This window comes from Myotis yumanensis, unplaced genomic scaffold (assembly GCF_028538775.1).
Source record: "Myotis yumanensis isolate MYYU_CA2020_CCGP unplaced genomic scaffold, mMyoYum1.0.hap1 SCAF_5, whole genome shotgun sequence".
Classification (NCBI taxonomy): Eukaryota; Metazoa; Chordata; class Mammalia; order Chiroptera; family Vespertilionidae; genus Myotis; species Myotis yumanensis.
Window position 1 is genome coordinate 38,481,267 of NW_027223756.1, and position 20,419 is coordinate 38,501,685.

The following is a 20,419-nucleotide window of genomic DNA, read 5'->3' on the forward strand; positions in this document are numbered from 1 at the left end:
CTGTACATGCGGGCCCGCATGTGGTATTTTGTGGAAGATCCACACTCAAGGGGCCAAAGAGCCGCATGTGGCTCGAGAGCCACAGTTTGCCGACCACTGGGTTAGGGCCTTACTTTTTTTAAAACTGAATTTTAGAGGGGAACACTTATTTATGCATTCACTGGTTGATTCTTATATGTGCCCTGACTGGGATCAAACCTACAACCTTGGGGTATTGGGAGGACTCTCTAACTAACTTTATTATGTGATGTGACCAAGAAGGTGCAACTCTACTACTATATGACCTATATAATTATGGTTCAAGATCGGGCATTCATACTAGATGGCTATTGTTGTGTTGGCTGTTGTCATTATTTTATTTGGCAGTCTAAGGGAAAAGAGGTCAATGCCGCTAACTAAATAGTCAGGTATTGTATGTTTTAAAAATTCTTGCGGCACACCAGCTGAAAATTGCTGTTTTAAATGTATCCAAAAGAATATAAATGTTAAAATCTTTCTTAAATCCATGAACAAGCTCTTCTTCAACATTTGGAAGTTTTACATTTTTCCCTTTTTCTCCTTGAATTTGTGTTTCCTTTCCAAGTTCTCCATATCTTCATTTTAAGGCAATATGTTTTTAGGCTTCAAAGTCTTTTACTGGCCATCTTATTATACTTAGGTATAACAAAAAGTATATTATTGAAATTTACTTTATTTCCTGTTGACCATAAATCCTAAGTGTTAAATAATTCTTCTGAATTGAATTATTGATAGAAATAGAATTAGTACACAATTGACCAAAACAATATAAATATAAGGATATAAGGTGGGGTTTTTGTTTTGTGGTTTTTTTAAAATATTTTTTTATTGATTTCAGAGAGGAAGGGAGAGGGAGAGATACAAACATCAATGATGAGAGAGAATCATTGATTGGCTGCCTCCTGCATGCCCCACAATGGGGATCAAGCCCAAAACTGGGGCATATGCCCCGACTGGAATCGAACCATGACCTTCTGGTTCATAGGATGATGCTCAACCACTGAGCCATGCTGGCTGGGCGAAAGCAGTCTTTTACTGAGGTATATGTTGCTAAAAACAATTGAACTGTTGCTAGCAATTCTTTTTTTTAATAACAGAAGTAGAAACTATTAAACATTTTATAAGATGGAGACTGTAATTAGAATAAATATTTTATATGATTTGACAAAACTGGTTTGATTTCATTCTTGAATAACAAAGAATCTGAAAGAAATGTCATAGAACTATCATCTATGTGGCTCAGCCACTGTGGGGACAATGCCGGCATTCTGAGAGAGTGCGTGAGCTCAGCATCACTAGCCTCCAAAGTGCTTGCTGTCCGGAGGCATGTTCCCCAGCTGAAGACTTGTTGGGATGAGCACTGAGAACAAGGGGCTGCTCCCCAGGGATGTCTATTTTCTACTTGTGTTCTTTGCTTTGCTCCAAGGGAGCTTTATTACTTGGGTAAGATTGATTAAATCATTGATGACTCATTCTTCTATTGTCATGATTAGCTAGTTTGTTAAGAAGAAGAAGAGAGGAAAGGGTAGACTAGACATTAGCATGGTCTCTTGGACAGCTTCACCAGGAAGCTAAAGCTTCATGCTCCTCAGGGAACCACAGGTCCATTCCTTGAAGATCACTGGGGGGAGGGACCAAACAAAGAAGAGATGATATACATGGGAAGTCAGGTTGACAGTGTGGCAGGAAATTAGACATGAGCAGAGCGAGGACGATGGGTCAGGTACAGAAGGTCATCAGGGCGGAAAGCCTTGGGTGCCTAACAAAGGACAATTGTAGGGTAGGACCTCGTCCCCAGGATGACCTTTCCTCCCCTAGCATATGGCTGGTTTGGACACCCTGACCTTTCTTCCCTAGAGATAACATCTAGGCCTTAATTGTATTTCCGCTCCAGGCCCAGAAAAGCAGCAAAACTAGACAAGTGACCACAAGGCTGACCTCAGGTCCAGATGCATTGAATAATAACCTCCTTCCCTGGTGCTGAATAATCAATCAGTGGAGACCTAGACCCTGAAAGAACACACCTGGAAAGGTGCTGGATATTCTGTTGAGATCTTCCCCTGGGACCTCCTCTACAATCTCCACCCTTAAAACCCTTAGGACAGAGGGCCTGTTAGGTCTGATCAAATAATTGAATCGATACCCCTTCCCCTGGGAACTGACTTTAGACCACTTCACAACTGACATTCCCTTTTGCTTAGACCAGCAATGGCCAACCTTTCGGACCTCACGGACCACCAGTGGTACACGGACCACCGGTTGGCGACCGCTGGCTTAGACCACATTCCATTTGTTAAGACCATTACCTTTCCCCTCCATATTTGCCCAGGATCCAGACATGAACAGAGAATTCCCCACCCAAAAAGCCTGCCTAGAGTCCTTTAAAATCTCTGACTCCTGCCCTAGCTAGTTTGGCTCAGTGGATAGAGCATCGGCCAGTGGACTGAAGGGTCCTGGGTTCAATTTCAGTCAAGGGCATGTACCTTGGTTGCAGGCCCCAGGGCGAGATCAGGAGGCAACCAATTGATGTTTCTCTCTGTCTTTCCCTCTCTCTTCCACTCTCTCTAAAAATCATTGGAAAAATACCCTCGGGTGAGGATTTTAAAAAAAAATGTTGAAAAACAAACAGATAAATAATAAAATAATTTAAAATCTCTGACTCCCTGACCCTGGGTGCTGGCACCATTTTGGGGCTCAGCCCATCTGGTCTCCAGGTGACCTAATAAATTTATAACCCCTTCCCACATTTGGTCTCATGTGGTCCTCCTTTAGCAACCCTAACATTTGGTGCAAAAACCCGGGAGGGTTCCATGGGGAAGGGGAGCCATCAACCTGGCTTCAGTCACCCTGAGTTTTCTCCTGGGAGAGCTGTAGGCAGCAGCAGCTGGTCCTGGGCTTACCTCCGAATCCTACTTGAATGACTGCCGCCTCCATTCGGCCTCCCTCCCCTATGGGCCCTCCCGGACCAGCCAAGGAGGACCCGGGGGCTCTCCCCCCTGGTGAGTTTCCATACCTTCCTCACTGCCAAGCTCCAAGAGCCCTTCCTTTACCTCTATAACTTATTTCCTAAGCCCATATCTTCTATGAATTACTTCTACTACCTCTGTGATTTTCCGAATAAGTGGTCACTTACAGTTTGAGTCTTGACTCTGAATTCTTTCCTAGCCAGAACTCAAGTACTGAGGTTGTTAAACCCGGTCCAGTCTGACCCCATGGGTCTAACACCTGGTACTATTCTGAAGCCCCCAACAGTAGGGAAAGTGCTTGGCTGTCAGTCTAGCCCGGGGGGGAAAAGATCATTGGCAAGTGCTCAAAGTCTTGGAGAGAGTTCCCTCTCTCCTTGTTCCCTCTCTCTCTTGTTCCACAACTTGAACTCGCCCGTATGCTCCTCTGTTCCCTTTCTATAGCCATGTGGCCTTAAGGAGCCACATAACCCATTAATTTTACATCATCAATAAAGCTTTCCCACAAACCCCCTTGTCCCACAGGGACCTCAGGAAATTCTTTTCTTTGAAGCACCACAAGAACTCCACTTACACCAATAACAATCTTACTAATGGTCTGAAAGTATATGTGCCTAACATTTCAAAAAGGCCAATATTCAAAACATCAGAGTTTGGAGTAAGGAGAAGGCACCTGAGAAGATGGGGGTCTCAGAGGTTCCTTAAATCCATCTTAAGAGAGTCCAGACTTCACACTTTTATGTCAAATGAAGGACAGATAGGATGGGCAAGAGATCATTGAGGACCACAGACATCTGGGCACCAGCAGGGACCTACGAAAGAGTGTGAAATCTCAAAATCTCTTTGTTTCCATCTGTTAAACCCTGCTGATCTAAATCCAGTCTTGAGGCTTCTGCAAATCTTTGATAAATAATAATTATTTTTTTACATATTTAAAAAATGCCTCGGGTGAGGCACCTTCTGGCAAGGGGGCTATTTTTTTGTTTTTGTTTTTAATATACTTTTATTGATTTCAGAGAGGAAGGGAGAGGGAGAGAGAGAGATAGAAACATCAACGATGAGAGAGAAGCATGGATTAGCTGCCTCCTACATGCCCAACACTGAGGATGAAGCCCACAACCCTGACTGGCCCGCAACCCGGGCATGTGCCCTGACCTGGAATTGAACCGGGATCTCCTGCTTCATAGGTTGACGCTCAACCACTGAGCCACACCGACTGGACAAGGGGACTGTTCTTAAAGAAAAAATAAACTTCAAGCCGCAAGCAGAATTCCTCTATAATGATTAGCATGTCTATATGCAAGAACACAGGCTTGAGCAAGACGGGGTCAGAGAGGCTATTTCACTGGCACAATCCAGCCTTCAGCCCCTCTCCTTCCCAGACGTTAGCGGGGGACTGAAAGTTACACCCTTCTAATCACAAGGTTGGTTCTCCATGTAACCAGCCCTCATCCTTAGGTGGGGCTCGAAAGTCACTTCATTAACATAACAAAAGACACAGTGATCACGTTTATCCTTTAGGAAATTCCAAGGGTTTGGGGAGCGCTGTGCCAGGAACTAGGAGGAAGTTCAAACATATGTTTCTTATTCTAAATCACAACATCACAGCTCCCTTTCTCATCTAGGAAGTACAGTCACAGCAGCTGCCTCCAGAAGCCCCCACACCCACTGCTCTGGCCTCCAGTTGTCTCACTTGGACAGAAAGCTCAGCCATCCAGACTCCTGCCAGGTGACCCGGAGCTGGCAGGTCCCCTAGAGGTCATCTAACATGCCTCTCCCTCCCACAGAAAGAAACCGATGTCAGACTTGTGGCCATGTGGGCTAGACCAGAACCCAGGCCTTCCACCTGCTCCATCCTGGACCAGCGATGCCTCTCGGGCCAGAGCATGGGGCTGGGACGCTCACCTTTATCCAGGGACTTCTACCAGCCAAGCACTGGGACCCATTTTTTCAGGTGTGTTCACCTGAACCCTCCTCACAGCCCTGACAGATATTTTACTAAGGAAGACACAGAGGCACGGAAAGGTAAAAAGACCCAGTCTTTCTGACCCAATGCCCTGGCTTTTCTCCCTGCAGCACGAAGAAGTGTAACATCCTGCTCCTCCTGCAGTTTCCTCCCAAGTTCCCTCTTCTAGTAGCAGCAGATTAGGTAGTCTTTCAGCTTCCCGGCCAGCAGTGCAGGGCTCATTTTGAATTCTTCCTTCTTCAACCTGGCAGCCAGTCTGTGGGCACAGAATCCCGCCCTGGCAGGCTGGAAGAAACCACGAAGGGCAGGCAGTTCAGCTGTCTATGCAACACTTAGATTTCCTCTAAACGGTTGTGGTGAAGCCATTGCCCAGGTTCAGCCTAAACTCGGCCCCCACATCTGTGCCAGGGGCTCGCCTCTTTCTGATGTTACCTGTTGCATCTTGAAACGGTTATGCTGTTCCAAAGTCAGCCTTAGGTCAAGCTGAAACGGGTCTCCTTGTTGCCTCCCCTCTCCACCCCCACACTCACATTTTCACTGGTCCTAGTTGTTGTTTTTTTCTTGGGATTCGCAGAACAGACCTGCCTAGTCTCCTCGACCTTAGCCCTTTCAATGTGAAGGCTATAATCTCGTTCCCAGAAGGTAAATATCTCCCTTTGCTCCAGCTGGTCTTCACAGGACATTCTTCAAGTCACTAATCAGTCTGGCCTCTCCTCCTAAAACGCTCCAATTTATCCAAATCCTTTGTTACAAACTCAGTGCCTATGAGAGCCGAGCAAATGACATTAGTGAGTGCGATGGGTGGAGCAATAGGGAGTGGTGGGGACTGTGGCAAAGAGTATGAACCCATCTGTTGGAAACAGTCACTTTAGTTTCAGGCGATTGTTGCCCCACAGAAATGAGACCCCAGTATTACCAGATCCCTCATTTTCTAGGAGAAACAGAAAATTTTGATTTGTATTTGAAATGTCCTGATTTTTTTTTATCTCAGTAATTAATTTAAACACACACACACACACACACACACACACTGCAGGCAAACAAAAACCTATGGGAGCTATGCAACCTCTGAAAATGTACCACCTAAAACTGGATTCAACACTCAGAAGTAGTTGGTAACCTGTTCTGTCCACCCTAACTTGTGAAAGCTACTCCCTCTCTCTCAATGTCCACTATTTCAGGTCTTAACCATCTCTTACCGGGCCCAGGCCCATTGTCCTGACCAGCCAGCCGTCTCTACCTCTTCAGCTCTTCTCCTCACCACTGCCCAGTGCATGCCATCACCCAAGACCCTGCTCTAAGATCCACTGTGGTGAGACCTCAATCAGCCAGGCCTGGCTCCTTCTGGAGAATATGCCCCCTCAGCCCCCCTTTTTTCGTTTTTATTTTTTCTCCCCTCTTCTGTTGGAACTGGGGCCCCTCCCTTCTACCCACTCCTTCATACCTTTGCTCAAGCTAGGCTTTCCTCCAGGAATGCCTTCCTCCTTCCCCACCTACATCTTATCTTGGCTCAGGTTCCCTCCTCCTGAGGTCTTCCCTGGCTGTGTCAGCCCAAGGTGGTTTCTGCCCCTTATACTTTGCCAACACCACAGCTGTAATATGGGGAGAAGACAGACTGACCTCAAAGAGTGTTTGAGAAATAAATGAGGTGACTCATGTTTAGGGCTTGGAGCAGCAGTGGGCACACATGAAGGGCTAGTGAATGTGAGCTCTTTCTATGAACACCCTGATTAACACTGCATCCACATGCCATCTGGGGCTCTTTCGCATTTCTACTCCGATATTTCCAGCTAAATGATAAAAGAATCCTGGGCACGGAGACCTGCAGACCTGGGTCAGAATTTCATCTGTCCCACATTTTACCCTGGTGAAGTCACACAAATTCCTGCTGTCACCGGAAAGGGACCAGGCCCGGAGCAGGTCTGCCTCAGGGCCAGCCTGTAGTGTGTGGGTTCTTGACTTTGTGCAGGAAAGATTTCACAACACGAGCCCAGGTGATTTTGAGTACATTCATTGAGCCGGGGACAGTGAAACAAAGGAAGGGCTTAGGATAGAAGGAGCAGCAGGAGAGAGCCTGGGTGAGGCTACGTTGGCCTCTAGAAACAGTATGAAAAGAAGTGCGTGGCCCTGGCTGGTTTGGCTCAGTGGATAGAGCATCAACCTGTGGACCGAAGGGTCCCGGGTTCGATTCTGTTCAAGGGCACATACCTTGGTTGCAGGCTCAATCCCAGCCCTGGTTGGAGCTGGTGCAGGAGGCAACTAATTGATGTGTTTCTCTGACATCGATATTTCTCTCTGTCTTTCCCTCTCTCTCTAAAAGAAAAATCAATGGGTGCTCGCTTTGGCAGCACATTTACTAAAATTGGAACAATACAGAGAAGATTAGCATGGCCCCTGCGCAAGGATGACATGCAAATTCGTGAAGCGTTCCATATTTAAAAAAAGAAAAAAATAAGAGAAAAGAAAAGAAGAGAAGAGAAAAAAAAATCAATGGGAAAATATCCTTGGGTGAGAATTAAAAAAAGAAAAAAGTGTGTGGACTCGCTGAGAAGTAAGACACAGTGGCAGAAGTGGGCCAAGGCAGGGCTGCTTTTAGCTCACTGACAAGTCAGGGGAAAGGGGGCCTTGGAGACAAGTTCAAGGGGTAAGCCTGGGAGGAGCTGTCGCTGCCCACTGCTCCCCTGGTTGCAAGTCTCCTGGGGACCCTTAAAGTTTAGGAGAAAGAGTGAAAAAGTACATGCCCGAGAAAAGAAGGGGTGCAGGTGTACTCCAAGGAGAGTGTGTGCTGGGTCCTTTGTCGTGAGGGTTCTTACCTGTTTTCTAAAGGGGAGACCTCAGAGGAGGATCCTAATGGAATAATCAAGGTGTCTCCTTCAATATGCTGATTCACCAAAATGAGCTTAAAAAGAGGTCAGGGTCATTCTCTGGTCAGTTTCACCTTCAAAGCACGTTAGGAAAGAGGGACCAGACAGAGCAGGTCTGCTCTGGAGGTCTGGACTATGTAAACCATTTGCTCTTAAGTGTCCTTGTTAGGGAAGATAAGATCTTGTGACTTATTCTCTGGCTGTAAATTGCTCAACAAGTTTGTTCAGCTATCTGTCTGTTTCCCTAATCCACCTGCCAAGGAACTTTCCTAGTTTCTTACTATCTTGCCTCACCGAGGCTTGTGTCTCTGTCTGTAAAGCGGAGCTAATAGTTCCCACTTCTCAGGGTTGTGATAAGGACCGAATGAGGCAATGTCTGCAAAGAAAACTGGGAAGAAATGCTATAAGAACATGTTTCTGGAGGAAGAAATTCGTGATCAGCCACCGAACTGCTGGAGTCAAGGGCAGGTGGTTCTTTGAACAGACCTAGAATGTTCTTTCATTAAACGTTCGGCAAATAGTTCTTGAGCAGCTACTCTGGGCCAGACACATGCAGTTACTGAAAAGATGAAGGTCCAGCCCTCAAAGTGAAAACGGTAAAGTCACCCCTAACCTTCCCACCACCTTGCCCCTCCACTCAGTCCCAGCCTCCTGACTCTTCCCAGATTCTGCCCATTCCAGTCAGTCCTCTCACTGTGGCCTGGATGACCTTCCTACAACACATTTATTCCTTCACTGATTCCTGCATTACCCAATTATTTATTCAGTAGTTACTAGTTCTGAAAACAAAACAGACCAGAATCCCTGCCCCCTCATAGGTGTTACATTCTAGAAACTCATTAGGTAACGTATTTGCTTTAAAAACTCCACTGACTTTCAGTTACTTATGCCAGGGTCAGAAATCTTGAGCTTGGCCTTCAGGGAGTTGATGATCTGGCTCCATTCCCTTTTAGTCCCTCCCCACGTTCCCAGGAAGAAAGGCTCCTGGGCTCTGAGTGGGCTACTCCCCCTCAGACCGAAGCCTTTGCGCTGGCTGTTTCCTATTTCTCCACAACCCCAGGTAGAGGCAGCTGGAGGTTTTCTCTGTTGGGAGCCTGTTGGCAGCCTTGCCCGCAGCCTGCGTCAGGGAAGGGCCTCTCCTCCCCATGAGCTCTGCCACACTCATCTAGAGCTCCCCAAAGTCATTTTCCTTGTTGTCTCCCTTTCTCTCTCTAAAAAAACAATAAAAACCATATTTTTTTAAAGTGAGAAATGGTTTGACTGTGCTGAATTTAAAATTGTTATGAAGGAATTAGTTTACTTTAATGAAATTTATTCCCCAAATCCCTTATTGACCCAAGGAAAAAAATCACCAGTGTTGGCAAAAATTCTAATTAAAGTATTTCCATTCAGGAAAACTATGGAATTGAAATGCCCCCTACATGTTGAAGACTCATACTTTTATATATCTCTGCCTGAAGTCCAGATTCAAATCAGCAACTGCCCCATGAAACATGCTCACTTAGACATCCCAAAGCCTCATCAAATCTATATTCCCAAAGGCAAACTGCTGACCTCTCACCAAATTGTTCTTCCTCTCAGACACCTGTCTAAGATTGGGACCATCGCTCATTGGATTACTCATGCCAAAAACTTGAGGCATCCTCTCCCTTATCTCTCTCATCCCCACACATAATCTAAAACCAAGCCCATCAACTCAACATTCAGAGTATCTCTCAAATCTGTCCTCTTTCCAGCTCCAATGTCCTCATCTAAGTTCACAACATCTCCCACAAGGATTAACCTAACTGGTCTCCCCGAAACCATTCTTGCATCATCTGTTCCATCCTCCACACTGATAGTTAAGCAAACCAAGACCTCTCTTCCAGTAAGAGGTAGACTAGATATCTTTGATAAAACCTCCTGCAGAAAAGAGCTGAAAGAGTTGGTCAAATGTTTATAAAACTCTCTCTCTCTCTCTTTCTCTTTCTGTCTCTCTCTCTCTCTCTCTCTCTCTCACACACACACACACACACACCACATTCTTAATAGCATCAAAGAGCTAACTAGATAGTGAGTGAGGGAATGTTGTGACAAGGTCCAGTAGAGGACAGGATTCCAAAGAGTTGACCCTGAAATTTGAGGCTGCTGAGAGGTCAAGTTCACTTCTAGTGGCCTTGCATGGCTGGAGAAAAATCAGTCAGGGGCCTGTCAAGGGTGGGGGACTGATAAACCACACCCCACATTGGGCTCAGCCCCCAAAAGACTGTACCCCAGAAATAAAGGTGAACTGAAAGCATATCAGCCTGTCCCTAAATGGCAGTCCAGCTGTGAGTCATCAAGGTGCTCCGGAAAACATCATGCCCTAAGTATGAACTAAGATGATCTCAGTTTGCTCATCCCTCCAGGCACCTGGCAAAAGCAATAGAAAATTCTCTCTGGTGAATGACAAAACAAACCCATTTAAATAATCTCTGCAAATAATTTCACACACAATATTTACTGTGCACGTGCGTGCGCACGCACGCGCGCGCGCGCGCACACACACACACACACACACACACACAGACATATGAGGAAGCAAGATTCCTTGAGCTAAAACCATCAGAAACAATAGTCAACAGAAATAGAGCTGGAGGAACTCCAGACTAAAAAAAATTACACTTACTACGTCTAAGAAGTTAAATGCCAAAATTGAAAGCTTTAGCAGGGAGCTGGAAACTATAAAATTACATAGTATATGCAAAAAAGAAATACAATAAAACTAAAACCCAAAAGTTATAGCTCAATGGGTGGGCTTAACAGCAGATATGACATGACTGAAGAACTAATTTGAGAAATGGAAGGCTGGTCAGAAGAAACAACCTAGCCCTGGCTTGATAGCTCACTTGGTTAGAGTGGCATCCCGACATGCCAAGGATTAGGGTTCGGTTCCCTGGTTGAATCGAACCTAGAAGCAACCAATGAATGCATAAGTAAGTGGAGCAACAAACCGATTCTCTCACTCTTTAAAAATCAATCAATCAATAAATAAAAAGAAGTGGCTCAGTTGGTTGGAATGTTGTCCTGTGTACCAAAGGGTTGCGGGTTTGATTTCCAGTCAGGGCACATACCCAAGTTGCAGGTTCGATCCCCAGTGGGGGTGTGTAAGGGAGGCAACTGATCAATATTTCTCTCATATCAATGTTTTTCTTTCTATATGTATCTCTCTATCTCCCTCTCCCTTCCTCTCTCTATAAAATCAATAAAAAGGGTGAGAGAGAGAAAAAAGAACAATTTAATAAGAAGTATGGAGAGACAGCCCTGGCTGGTGTGGCTCAGTTGCTTAGGCATTGTCCCATGCACAAAAGTGTTGCCAGTTTGATTCCAGGTCAGGGCATATGCCTGGGTTTTGGGTTCAATCCTCGGTTGGGACAAGTGTAGGAGGCAGCCAATCGATGTTTCTCTCTCTTTCTCTCCCTCTCCTTTCCTCCTCTCTCTAAAAATCAATAAAAACATATTTGAAAAACAAGAAGTATAGAGAGACAAAAGATGGGAAATACAAAAGAGAAGGTTATAGATGGGGAAGTTACAATGAGACGATCTTACATATGTTTAATTGCAGTCCCAGAAGAAGGGGAGGAAGAGAGATGGGAACAGAAGCAATACTAGAAAAGATGATAGTTGAGAACTTTCCAGAATAGATGGAAGATATCAATCTATAGATTTAAAAACTCAAATGAATCACAAGCAGAATTTTTTAAAAATCCACTCCCTGATCTATCATTGTGAAAATGTAGAAAATCAACGACAAAGAGAAAAATAGTGAAAGCATCCAGAGGAAAACAATAGGTAATTGTGCCAGTTGTTTACCTCTTGCCTCTCAGGGCTAAGGCCATCCTTCTATAATATGCTCTGTGATGCTGGGGCTAGGATCTCAAACCACATTTCCCAGGCCCCCTTGCCAGCTGACTTCCTGTTGGATTCTGCCAAAGGGAAGCACTAAAGGGAGATTAAGAGGGAGAATGGGATCCCTTCCTGTCTGCTCCCTGTAGGCTTCAGTTCAGGACTCTCCAGCTCTCCAGCTCTTCAACATGCCTGGCACCAGCTACACTGAACCCCCTCACAGGTAATAGCCCAAGCCAGCAGGGCCCCGGGGGGGGGGGGGGGCGGGCAGAGGGGGTCCTCCTCCAAGGCCCTAGATCCTGTTAACCTTCTCTCTTTTTTTGTTGTTAATCCTCATCTGAGGATTTTTTTACATTGATTTTTAGAGAAAGTGGAAGGGAGGAGGAGAGACACAGAGAGAAACATGGATGTGAAAGATACACATCAGTTGGTTGCCTCCCGCACATGCCCTGACCAGGACCAGGGATCAAACCTGCAACCAAGGTTCGTGCCCTTGAGCAGAATCGAACCTGGGACCCTTCAGTTTGTGGGCTGACACTCTATCCACTGTGCCAAACCGGCTAGGCTAGCCTTCTCTTCCCTTTATCCTCCTAAGCCTATGAGTGACAGCTGCTTCCTTTAATTACTATTTGGGCACCATCCTCATTACTCTTTCAGGCTTCCAAAACCTGCATATACAATCCGCCTTGTGTAGTATATATCTCCTTTATTTGAAAAATTACTGGTAGTATGGCTTGTATTTTCCTGAGTAGACCCTAAGTAATACAGAACTCTTCAAAGGAGACACAGTGTGGTAGATAGCATTACTATACCCAGGTATTTGCCACCAATCTCTGTGGAAGACCAGCACTTTCCCACCCTGCTGACCTAAGGCTATGACCAATGACATGCTAGGTAATGACATGTGAGGACGAGCCATGTCTGCCACAGCTTCTCAGCAAAAGCTTTAAGAACCATCCCATTACTTTGCCATGACTCTTTCCCTCTATCAGGACACTAGCACGTCCCAGGTGGGAGCTGTAGCCGACTCACACAGGACATGGAAAGTGAGCTAGAAATAAACCTTGTTGTTGCAAGCTAGGGAGATTTAGGAGATGTTTGTTACTGCAGCATACTCTAGGGCAGCGGTTCTCAACCTGTGGGTCGTGACCCCTTTGGCAGTCGAACGACCCTTTCACAGGGGTCGCCTAAGACCATCCTGCAAATCAGATATTTACATTATGATTCATAACAGTAGCAACATTACAGTTATGAAGTAGCAGCGAAAATAATTTTATGGTTGGGTCACAACATGAGGAACTGTATTTAAAGGGCCAGAAGGTTGAGAACCGCTGACCTAGAGGCATTGACTGTTAACATTTCTGACACATTCTCTGCCTGTCCCCTTTCTTGTATGGGTGACATTTTATGTTCCAATAAGGAAGATCATGTAGACACATGGTTTTACTCTACACCAGGCTTCTGGAAAAGTCACATTAAAGTCTCACAACTGGCACCATCACCTGCGTTTCACAGATAAAAAAGTGAAGGTGTGGGGCAGGTTAAAGGTCACAGTAGTAAAGGCCAGGACTCAATGTGAGTGAGGTCCCAGATGCCAAATTCCAGAAACACACTGAAACCCAATTATTTAAAAATATATATATTTTTATTGATTTTAGAAAGGAAGGGAGAGAGATAGAAACATCAGTGATGAGAGAGAATCATTGATCAACTGCCTCCTGCATGCCCCACACTGGGGATCAAGCCTGCAATCCAGGCCTGTGCCCTGACCAGGAATTGAACCCATGACCTCAAACCACTGAGCCACACCAGACAGGCTAAAACCCAATTCTTTTTTTTTTTCTTTAAATATATATATTTTTTATTTTAGAGAGGAAAACGGAGGGAGAGAGATAGAAACATCAATGATGAGAGAGAACACTGATCAGCTGCCTCCTGCACGCCCCACACTGGGGATCGAGCCCGTAACCTGGGCATGTGTCCTGACTGGGAATCAAACTAGGACCCTTCAGTCCGCAGGCCGACGCTCTATCCACTGAGCCAAACCAGCTAGGGATAAAACCCAATTCTTAAATAGTGAGTTCATCTGCTTGTTCATACACACATTCACTCAACCACAGAGAGCACCTCCTGAGGGTTGACAGGAGGCCATGGCCCCACCGTCAACCTACTTCCATTCTAAGTTTTGTGCCCGTAGCCCAGGGCACACAGCCTGCCTGGGTGGGACAGGTGATGCACCCCTGCAAGGAAGGCCTCACTGCGTGTCTGGCTGACAGCACCCAGCTGTTAGCACCTTCTGGCTCCACCTTTCCTTTCAAATGGAGGTCCTGCTCTTTTCTAGAGGCCAGCGACTGAGCAAGGTGGTGAGATAAGGGCCATTTCTGCCCTATAAGGGGGTGGGGGCGGGGGGTGACCTCAAGTAAGCAGTTAGATCTGCAGCTCCATGCAGAGCCACTGGTGGCACCTCTGCCCAATCCTGCTCCCTCCCTTTTCTTTCATAGAAGTTCCCCTCAGTGAACTCTTGTGCTCCAAAGTATGAACCTGTCATAAGCTGCTTCTTTGGCTTGTGTCACCTTCCCACCAGCTCATGTTGGTGAACTAACCCAGGGACAAGGGGTGGCCTTCGCCCCCTCTGGTGCCCTCTTTGTCCCTCTGAGCCTAGTAAGGCCTCGGGGACTGCAGCTGTGTGCAGAGGAAAAGGCTGGTCTAGGTCCTGCACTCCCTGGTGCCTACACCAACAATCCTGTGTTCATCCTGCTAGTGGACCTGCCAAGGGCATGGCAAACATGTGCTTCGAGGACCTTGAGGACCCCGTGTGTGGCCCAGATCTTGGAGGAGGTGGAGCAAGTGGGAGGGCGTTGCCACCCTGGTCGGCTTGGACAGAGGGAGGGGTGGGGGTGTGGCAGTGCCAAGTGGAGGAGGGTGTGTGCCAGCCTGTCTGGCTCTCCTGGGTGGGGTTGGGTAAATGTTTGGGTAGAGGTGGCAGCAGCACATGACTCTGTGAATAGGGCCTGCTTGCAGTTGGGGATGGAAGCCAGCTAGGTGGGCTGTGTGGGCACATCTACTCGGCGGAGGAATCAGAACAGAGCAGGGGCCTGAGAAACCTCAGCCTCAGCAGAAGATACAGGGAAAGGGGGCTGACTTCCAGATGTCTGGGGCCAGTGGTGTCTCGTGAGCCAGGATCCACGAGGGCTATGCCGCGCTAGGCTGACTCGCTGGGCATGGATAGACGGAGAGGTGAGGGGCCCGCTGGGCGGACACATAAGTGAGAGGGTGCATGGGGGGGTGCCTGAGAGCTCCAAGACCAGGCCCTAACTGCTCAGGCCTAGACCAGGCCCTAACTGCTCAGGCCTCTGGCTCCTATGCTCCCTGGGAAGCGCCCCACTTTTGGCCCCGAAGCAGGGGACTTGAATCTCTCAGCCGTCTTTCCGCACAGGCAGAAGCCCCGTGGGTAACCCCAAAGATCACTTCTCCTGGCCTTCCCTTGAGGGAAGAGAGGAGTGAGCTTCCTGGTTCTCTCTCAGGAGAGGAATGTCCGTGGGCAGGTGGCACTGTGCTGGTGAAGGGCAAAGCAGAGAGACTACGCCCTGCCGCCTGCCACAGGCCTTGCCGGCAAACGCTGGGGGTCTGAACTCTTCAGCCTTGTTTTAGGCAATTGTACCTGTGAAATCACCCCCCCTAAAACAGATGCACATTAAAATTTAAAATGTTTGATTACACTGAATATTGATGAATAAAATATCATAATGGCTAGTATTTGCCTTAAAATAACCTGGGACACCCTAGCCAGTTTGGCTCAGTGGATAGAATGTCATCCTGCGGACTCAAGGGTCCTGGGTTCTGTTCGGATCAAGAGAATGTACTTCGGGAAGATGGCGGCATAGGTAAACACCGGAGACTGCCGCCGTGGACAACCACTTCAAAAATACAACTAAAAGTCGGAACGGACATCAACCAGAACCACGGGAAGGCTGGCTGAGGAGAGTCTCTTCAACTAGAAGCAAAAACAACAGCATTCCGACGCTCAGAGGAGGCGCAGTGTGGAAAATTTAAAGGTACGGCGGTGCGGTGGTGAGGGTGCGCGCGCAAAGCGGGCTGGCGGCTGAGGGCGCGATTGTCGTTTTCAATCAGGAGCGAGTCTCAGACTCTGGGCTACAGATCCGGGCGAGTCTCTAGGGACCCAGACTCAAACGGGAGAAGCGGGACTGTCTGGCTACGGCCCCTCCGAGGTTTGCAGCGGTTGTTGGGACAGAGAGGCAGAGCCCCTGGGGACGGACTGAGAGCGGCCATAGCTGCTCCCTCCCCCCGCCCTGTTGATCTCGCCCGCCCAAGCCCTGCGCACAGCCATTTGCCGACCGCCTCAGGCAAAGGCTGGAATAACGCCTCCCCAGAAGACAGACGTTTTCCACAGCTGATTCCTACAGCCAGTCGGCCTGGTGGTCAAATCCCTCTAGTGTTAACTACAACAATTAAGGCTTGGCTAGAACAAGACTGCACACAGAGACCACAAGGGGGGGCACCAAGAAAGCATATAAGATGCGGAGACAAAAAAACATGACAGAAATGGAAGATATGGAGCTAAGAATCGCAATTTTGAGGGCTTGCCATAAATTTGTGCAGAGCCTCACGAAAACTAATGAGACCCTCGATGCTACGATAAAGAAATTAGAAAGTAAGCATACACGGACTGAAATAAAGAATATTATACCCAATAGCAGACCAGAGGAGCACAAGAATCAAACCAAAGATTCGACAAAAAACACCCAATTGGAAAAGCAAAATGAAAAAAGAATCCGAAAGTGTGAAGATAGTGTAAGGAGCCTCTGGGACAGCTTTAAGCGGTCTAATATCAGAATTATTGGAGTGCCAGAAGATGAGAGACAGCAAGATATTGAAAACCTATTTCAAGAAATAATGGCAGAAAACTTCCCCCACCTGGAGAAAGAAATGGACTTACAGGTCCAAGAAGCGCAGAGAACCCCAAACAAAAGGAATCCAAAGAGGACCACACCAAGACACATCATCATTAAAATGCCAAGAGCAAAAGACAAAGAGAAAATCTTAAAAGCAGCAAGAGAAAGAGGCTCAATTACCTACAAGGGAATACCCATACGACTGTCAGCTGATTTCTCAACAGAAACTTTGCAGGCCAGAAGGGAATGGCAAGAAATTTTCAAAGTGCTGAATACCAAGAACCTACAACCAAGATTACTTTATCCAGCAAAGCTATCATTCAGAATTGAAGGTCAGATAAAGAGCTTCACAGATAAGGAAAAACTAAAGGAGTTCATCACCGCCAAACCAGTATTATATGAAATGCTGAAAGGTATCCTTTAAGAAGAGGAAGAAGAAGAAAAAGGTAAAGATACAAATTAGGAACAACAAATATGCATCTATCAACAAATGAATCTAAGAATCAAGTGAATAAATAACCTGATGTACAGAATGAACTGGTGATTATAATGAATCAGGGACATAGAAAGGGAATGGACTGACTATTCTTAGGGGAAAAGGGGTGTGGGAGATGCGGGAAGTGACTGGACAAAAATCATGCACCTATGGATGAACTCAGCGGGTGGGGAGTGAGGGTGGAGGGTGGGGTGGGAGCTGGAAGGAGGGGAGTTATGGGGGGAAAAAAGAGGAACAAATGTAATAATCTGAACAATAAAGATTAAAAAGAAAAAAGAGAATGTACTTCGATTGCAGGCTCCTCCCCGGCCCAGGCCCTAGTGCAGGAGGCAACCAATTGGTGTGTTTCTCTCACATTGATATTTCTCTCTTGACTTTTTCTCACTCTTCCACGATCTCTGAAAAATCAATGGAAAAATATTCTCGGTGAGGATTAAAAGATAATAATAATAATAATAACCTGGGACGCCCAGCTGGTGTGGCTCAGTGGTTGAGCATCAACCCATGCACCAGGAGGTCGCCAGTTCCATTCGTGGTCAGGGCACATGCCCAGGTTGCAGACTCAGTCCCCAGTAGGGGATGTTCAGAAGGCAGCCCATGGATGTTTCCCATCGATGTTTCTATCTCTCTCTCCCTCTTCCTTCCTCTCTCAGAAATCAATAAAAACATATTTAAAAAAAATAACCTGGGAGTGGGGGAGGGGCTAGGGACATGAAGGGAGTGTTTATATAGAGATGAATAAAATCATAAAGCTGAGTGATGGGTGCATGGGAGGTTTTTCTCTACCTTTGTGCATATTTGGAAATGTCTGCAATTAAGATTTAAAAGTAATCTATGCAAAGACCTTGCTAAAAAATAAAAAGGGCCACTACCAGCACCTTTCACTTAGCTCTGAAATGTGAGAATCCAAGTTCACTTCAGTGTAGTTTTTTCCTTTCTTTTGAAAAAAATTTTAATTAATTGTGGTGGAATGCACAGGACGTACAATTTACCATCTGAACCATTTTGAAGTGTGCAGTTCAGTAGTGTAGGCACATTCACATTGTTGTGCAACCGATCTGCACAACTGTTTCCTCTTGCCATTGACCTCCCCACCCCATACACCTCACCCATAAATCACTGCACCCAAGGTTGGAGCCCAGGTCTCCCAAGTTCCAGAGCAAGTTCCCTGTTACCACCCTGGGTGGCAGCTGGTCCTGGGCTTGGTTGTGGGGCAGGCCAGGTTTCTGGTGACTGGCCAGTGGGCCAGTCGGCTGCCTGGACTCTCAGGGCAGCTGTCACACTGTAGTCTGGGCTGGCTCTTGCAGGTCTGAGCTCTCTGCCCAGGGCAGGCATCTGAGCAAGTCCTGGCAGCTCTCAGTTTCCTTCCCACCTGAGGCCTGGGGCTGCCCTGGTCACCAGGGAGGGCTGGCAGGGGGGTCAGCCCGGGTGAACATAGGCTCCTCCCCACCAGGGTGACTCAGGAGTCCACTTTCACCCTAGGGTGTGGGGCACATCTGCTTGGGTGGGGTGTGAGGGCAGGCAAGCAGGGTCCTACTGCCTCAATCCTGACAGCCACAGTGTCCCATGGTGACACAGCTCTGGGTTTAGAACAATCCTGAAGCTGCTGGCAGGAGCTAGAGTGGGCACCAGGAGTTACCTGTTAGCCTGCTCTTTGCAAGATCTGAAATCCTCTCCAGAGAGCCCAGCTCTCCTTCCTCCTCCCTTGGGCTGGGGCCTGGGAAGCTCCAGGGGGACAAGAGAGTCCAAGGGAGGGCAAGTAGTGAAAGGTGGGTGCCATTTTATCCTCACAGTAATTCTGCCTGTTTGCAAATGAAGAAATGGAGGCTCAGAGAAGCCCAGGATTAGAGCCAGGGTCTCCTTTCTTCACCCTCATTCTCCTGGTTAGAAAGCAGCCATAAAGTGGTTGTTTTTTGCAGATGGTGGATTGGACCTGGCAGGTGAGCTGGCATGTCATGGAGGAGGCCCTGGGGGGTCTGAATGGGGACTGGAGGCCAATCCTGTGGGCTCAGAACTCCCTGTCTCCGAGGGGTGACAGACAGGTGACCTAGAAATGCTGGTGACCTGTGACAAGGAAGTGCTGCTGAAGCAGCACAGGATGCAGGCAGCAATTTGGGTTCTCCCAACAGCCAGCACTTACAGGTGAGGGCATGAGGCAGTCCACTACATGCAGCAGGGGCCAGGATGGAGAGAGGGAGTCCGAGGACCAGCCCTGAGGCTGGGGCGATACATCTCCAGCATAGAAGTGTGGGAACAGAATATGTGGGCTGGAAAGTGCCTTCCGGGGCAGAGTGGGTGATGGCTGGTGGTAGGGAGCCCAGGCACACTGCTGCAATAGTCAAGGAGAAAGGTGATGAGGCCAGAGGTGGTGGCCAGAGCAAAGGAGGCAACTGCTGTTCTCCACGGTGGCTCCAGGAGTTTACAGTCTTGGCCATTAGGGGGCAGCATGGTGCACATACTACCCAGCCCAGGAGACAGGCTGACATGCGTGTGTGCTGGGTGGGGACAGCACACAGCCTTCCTGGCCACTTCAAGGCAGGCTCCGTGGCAAGCATTTTGTTCTTCTGACAAACCTTCCACACAGGGAGAAGGGGGAAGAATAAACTAGCACTTACAGGTGCCAACCATTGGCCAGGCCAGGCCTGGGTGCTTTATAGATGTCACTGCACTTCATCCTCCCAGCCAAATTATGATCCCCTTTTTGAGAAAAACAAAACAAAACAACTGAGGTGCAGAGAGAAAAATTAAATTGCCCAAGGTCAGCTGATTCAGGAAGTGGGTGCATCCAGGGAGCTCGGTTTCCCTTCCCCTGGCCTGGTGCCAAAGTGCCTCACCTCCTGGCATCTGGGCAGGGTGGCTCCTAAGCCAACTCCACAAGTATGCCAAGGCTGGGGGAAGGTAATCCAGGCAGGGGTGTCTGTCCGGTGAGCCCAGCAAGGTGAGCAAAGTTCACTGTATAAAGGTCCCCCTGCTGCCCAGGCAAGTGTTCAGAGGGCGACAGAGGCCTGGCTCCTGCGGATTCTGACTGCCCACTGCTGCCCAGCCCATCTTCTTTTCTCAAAGGCCTCAGAGAAGCATATAGGAGGCAAAGGGCCAAGGGGACAGAGATGAGAACAAGAGGCAGCCTGCACAGAGAGGAGTGCAGCTAAACAGTGTGAGCACCAGTCTAGGCAGCAAGAGACCAGCCTCCAGACCCAGCCCTGCCAGGAACTAACTGAGGCCTGGAGCTGCCCTGGTCACCAGGGAGGGCTGGCACGGGGGTCAGCAGGGGTGAACAAAGGCTCCCTCCCACCAGGGTGACGTAGGGAGGGCATTCTAGTGTTTTGGGGAACAGG

General features: G+C 47.7%; 1 non-coding gene across 1 annotated transcript; it reads left to right on the forward strand.

Moving 5' to 3' along the window:
• The first annotated feature begins 7,279 nt into the window (after window positions 1-7,279).
• Window positions 7,280-7,386, forward strand: LOC139011985 (U6 spliceosomal RNA). Its single transcript, XR_011471774.1, has one exon. It is a non-coding gene; the product is annotated as a U6 spliceosomal RNA (small nuclear RNA).
• The last annotated feature ends 13,033 nt before the right edge of the window (window positions 7,387-20,419 follow it).